Source organism: Lactuca serriola, chromosome 4, assembly GCF_051521515.1.
Source record: "Lactuca serriola cultivar US96UC23 chromosome 4, Lser_US96UC23_V15, whole genome shotgun sequence".
Classification (NCBI taxonomy): domain Eukaryota; kingdom Viridiplantae; phylum Streptophyta; class Magnoliopsida; order Asterales; family Asteraceae; genus Lactuca; species Lactuca serriola.
In genome coordinates, this window is record NC_136411.1 from 220,538,027 (window position 1) to 220,543,733 (window position 5,707).

Here is a 5,707-nt window from a genome sequence, read left to right on the forward strand (position 1 = left end):
TGGTAACACTCCTCCACGATCGCCTACCCCGGAAGTTCATTTTTCCAGTTCTCCAATCTCTTCTCCACCTGTCACCATTCCTATTTCCATTCCCCCCATAACCTCCACCACTCAAATACCACCTACCTCTATCCCAGTACCCCCTCCTATCTTTACAGAAGCAACCACCACAACCGCAGAAGTAAGAACCAACGTATCTGATACGGGGGCTCCTACTGACGCACCCGAACCCACACCCACTACCGAACATACATCACAACCCGAACCTACCTTCACTACCGAGCTTCTACCCTCACCACCCCCCTCATCTCCTGCTCAGGCAGCAGAGGACGAAGAACCATTCCTTGGTGGGGAGGACATGACCTTTGATTCGGTCTATTACAGTCCATATTAGGTACAGAGTGATGATGATGATGATGCTCCCGTCACCAAGAAGCATCTCAAGGAGCTTCATGAAAAGATAGATCCACTCATTGCCTCCTCTTCTTCATCACAGTCTACAATTTCTGAAGCTGACATTCAGAAGATTGTTGATGCTTTTTCCAAAGCTCATCAAGTCTCTCTCGACTCAGCTACTGCAGCAATTGATGCATCCACCAAAGCCTATGAGGCTGCGACCGAAAAAGTCGACAAACTATTTACTGACGCTTCATCTCTTTTGTAGTCTTTACAGGAAACTGCCGAGAGTACCAAAACGAAGCTGGAACCCATTGTAAACCAGCTGGCTACCTCAGTTGCCTCAGAACTGACTTCTTTCGCCACCCTTCGTCAAACTCTCTCAGACGACAACTCAGTGTTTAAGGCGACGATTGAGGAACGATTGACTAAGCTCCATGAAGACCTTGCTGCTAAAAACTCTCTCATGGACGCTCTTTCCAGAAAGACCACCGCTCTTAAGGTCAAGAGTCTTCAACTCTCCAACTCTCAAAAGGAGATTGAGTCTCTTCGATCTGAAAGAGAGGTGATTTCATCGTGTGTTTCGGATGTCCACGCAGCCATTTCAAACATCCTGGAAGCACATGATCCGATACTCAACTACTCTGTGAGGCGAGATCATGCAGAAAAGCTTGCTCCTGCCCTTTCTCTACTGAGCAAGATTGAAGGGCTCCTTGACTTCGTGTCCATTCCGAAACAAGGAGGAGAAAATGTGTCTCAACCGCCTCCTACTTCAACAGCAACACAAACAACCGAACCTCCTCCAACAGGCCAAGCCTCAGGTTCGGGTGTCAAAGACAAGGGCAAGAAGATTGCTGAAGAGAGCGATGATGATAAAGAGACCATTGCCGATCTTTTGAAGAAACAAGGTCGAGACAAAGATGCTGACATCAGCGCTCGTGCGGCTAGAGAGGCTGAAGAAGCCGAAAGAAAACAGAAAGAAGCTCACGACCTTCTCGAGAGTAGGAAAACTCTTTTTCCTCCATGGACTCTTGAGAAGTTGCTGAAAGAAGCGATCGAAACCCCAAGCATCCTGTGGCTCGAACCAGTGATCTCACTAGACCGCTCTAATACTATCGATTCTCCGTTCGACATGCCACTGACCCGAAAGGCGTTCATCTTTCATGCCTTTGACAACATTGCCGAGTTCCCTCATCCTCATCCAAAGATTGACAGGATTTGGTCGAATTCTATCTGAGAGCCGCTCAACCACAGTACAAACAAGGAGCGCTCAGAAAATAATCAATGTTCGGGTCCTAAAGCCGTATAGGGAAGGAAACTTCACCAATGTTCGGTTTAAGGTGCTGAGAGGATCTGCCAAGACCGAACATGCCATCTCGCTTGCTGATCTTCCCAACTTGAATCCACACGACTGGATAATTTTGCACAACATCCTTCTTACAAATGAAGCAGAATATGGTACGATCATTGACCACTTCAAGAGGATGCTTGTCTGCTACATCATGGATGTCGCCAAGATGGATAAGGAGATAGCGAGTGTCTTCAAGAAAAAGCCTACTATTTCTCCTGTTGGCTTAGCAACTGATCTCAACATGATGCAGATGGGGAAGATAGACCCGAAGAGAAACTCTGTTATGTTTACCAGAAACGAAGGCCAAAAATGCCTATTCGCTTTGGCAGACAAACATCTCTATACCACTGCATGCCTGGAACATGTCTTAGGGATCATTCATCGGTGCAAGCAGAATTCGGCAGATGACAAGAAGTACTTTGATGATATGATTCAATGGTACATTCGCTTTAGACAGACAATCCTCGCTCTTATCCCACGTCTGTTTGATACAACCAAGAAGGTTCCGGCAGCTAGCCCAAGCAAGAAGAAATGATAGTCTTGCTCCAAATTGACGCGAAGGGGGAGATTGTTAGGTCCAGTTAGTGTTACGACTTTGGGCTCGTTAGCTAGTCCAGTTTTGTCTCCGGTATGGGCCTGTCCATCCGTGAGTTCTTTATAGGGTTTATTATATATAGATGCTTGCATGCATTCTTTAACGTAATGATTAGAGAAGATTTGATAGAGATTTAATAGCGTACAAGTTCTTATCTTTTGTAACCCTATAATCCTCTACAGCGGAAGTTCTTCATCGAGCTCTGCTGAGGATTGAGTTAATCATTCGACTCATTCAGATCCATTCTTATGTTTTTATCTTACTGTTTCTGCTTTCTTAATTTGCCTGTTATAAAGATCTAATCGATCAAAGAGTTTTACTAACTCATCAGTAGCTCTCAAAGACGCTGTCCAACTCTGATCTAATCAATCTTGTCCTTTAGATAAGGGATCGTACAGTCCTCTGTTTAGATATCATGCTGACAATTCAATGGAACCAATTTGTCTGGCATTTGGTTTCTGGATTTCAGATTTATTTGACATAGAACTTAATCGAACACATCAATTTAGTTCTGACCGGGCCCGACACATAAGTCAAATCAAATCGTCGAGCGGCCGAGATATCGCTTTTACCCTCTTAGGATAAAAGTATCAGATAAACTTCGACTTATATGCATTTACTTATTTATTAATCAACTATACACAACAATGCGTTTTATAACATCAAGTTACTGATACGGTTTCGCATTATCAATGTACAACCAATTAACAAATAACCCATTTTGTGATGTTCCTGCCGACAGCCGACAGCCGGTTGGTAAGTTTGGCAAGGGAGCGAAAGGCCCTTCTCCCAAGAAGCGTAAAACTACACAGACTGTTCAGTCTCCTCCGCTGAAGAAGAGAAAAAGCCAACCAAGGCGAAAGCTGATAATCGCTTCCTCCTCAAGCGAATCTGAGGAAGATAATTTAGACTCTGATGAGTCTCCTCGTGGTAACACTCCACCACGATTGCCTACTCCAGATGTTCACCTTTCCACTTCTCCAATCTCTTCTCCACCAATTACCATTCCCATTTCCATTCCCCCCATAACCTCCACCACTCAAATACCATCCACCTCCATCCCAGTACCCCCCCTCCCATCTTTACCGAAGCAACCACCACCACCGCAAAAGTAAGAACCAACGTATCTGATACGGGGGTTCCTACTGACGCACCCAAACCCCCACCAACTACCGAACATACAACCCAACCCGAACCTACTACAACTACCGAGCCTCCACCCTCACCACCACCCTCATCTCCTGCTCAGGCAGCAGAGGACGAAGAACCATTCCTCGGTGGGGAGGATATGACATTTGATTCGGTCTATTACAGTCCGTTTCAGGTATAGAGTGACGACGATGATGATGCTCCCGTTACCAAGAAGCATCTCAAGGAGGTTCACGATAAAATAGATTCGCTCATCGCCTCCTCTTCTTCATCCTAGTCTACCATCTCTGAAGCTGCCATTCAGAAAATTGTTGATGCTTTTTCCAAAGCTCATCAAGTCTCTCTAGACTCCGCCACTGCAACCATTGATGCCTCAACCAAAGCCTGTGAGGCAGCAAAGGAAAAAGTCGAAAAACTATTCTGATGCTTCCTCTCTGTTACAATCTTTACAGGAATCTGCTGAAGCCGCCAAAACGAAGCAGGAACCAATTGTCAACCAGCTGGCTACCTCAGTTGCATCATAACTGAAGTCGTTCGCTTCTCTTCGTCAAAATGTCTCAGATGACAACTCCGCCTTTAAGTCGACCATTGAGGAGCGACTGACGAAGCTCCAAGAGGATCTTGCTACTAAAAATTCTCTTATGGATGCTCTTGCTAGAAAGACCACTGCTCTGAAGGTCAAGAGTCTTGACTCTCCAATTCTCAAAAGGAGATTGAGTCTCTTCGATCTGAAAGAGAGATTGTGTCTTTGTGTGTTTCGGATGTCCACACAGCCATTTCAAACATCCTAGAAGCACATGACCCGATACTCAACTATTCTGTGAGGCGAACTCTTGCAGAAAAACTTGCTCCTGCCCTTTCTCTCCCGAGCAAGATTGAAGGGCTCCTTGCTTTCGTGTCCATTCCGAAACAAGGGGGAGAAAAAGAAAATGTGTCTCAACCGCCTCCTACTTCAACAGCAATCAAAACAACCGAACCTCCTCCTTCAGGCCAAGCCTCAGGTTCGGGTGTTAAACACAAGGGCAAGCAAATTGCTGAAGAGAGCGATGATGAAGATAAAGAGACCATTGCCGACCTTCTGAAGAAGCAAGGTCGAGATAAAGATGCTGACATCAGCGCTCGTGTAGCTAGAGAGGCTGAAGAAGCCGAAAGAAGACAGAAAGAAGCTCACGACCTTCTCGAGAGCAGGAAAACTCTCTTTCCTCCTTGGACTCTTGAGAAGTTGCTGAAAGAAGCTATCGATACTCCAAGCATCTTGTGGCTAGAACCGGTGATCTCTCTAGATCGTTCTAATACTGTTGATTCTCAATTCGATATGCCACTGACCTGAAAGGCGTTCATATTCCAGGCCTTTGACAACATTGTTGAGTTCCCTCATCCTCATCCAAAGGTTGACTGGGACTTAGTTGATTTCTATCTGAGGGCCGCTCAACCACAGTACCAAACATGGAGCGCTCAGAAGATTATCAATGTTCAGGTTCTAAAGCCGTATAAGGAAGGAAACTTCACCAATGTTCGGTTTAAGGTGCTGCGAGGATCTGCCAAGACTAAACATGCCATCTCGCTTGCTGATCTTCCCAACTTGAATCCACACGACTGGATTATTTTGGACAACATCCTTCTTACTAATGAAGCAAAATATGGTCCGATCATCGACCACTTCAAGAGGATGGTTGTTTGTTACATCATGGAAGTCGCCAAGATGGATCAGGAGATAGCGAGTGTATTCAAGAAAAAGCCTACCATATCTCCTGTTGTCTCAGCAAGTGACCTAAACATGATGCAGATGGGAAAGATAGACCCGAAGAGAAACTCTGTTATGTTTACCAGAAACGAAGGCCAAAAATGCTTGTTCGCTTTGGCAGACAAACATCTCTATACCACTGCATGTCTGGAACATGTCTTAGGGATCATTCATCGGTGCAAGCAGAATTCGGCGGATGACAAGAAGTACTTTGATGATATGATTCAATGGTACATTTGCTTCAGACAGACTATTCTCGCACTTATCTCTCGTCTGTTTGATACAACCAAGAAGGTTCCAGCAGCTGGTCCGAGCAAGAAGAAATGATAGTCTCGCTCCAAATTGACGCAAAGGGGGAGATTGTTATGTCCAATTTAGTGTTGCGTCTTTGGGCTCGTTAGCTAGTCCAAGTTTTGTCTCTGGTATGGGCCTGTCCATCCGTGAGTTTCGTATAGGGTTTATTATATATAGA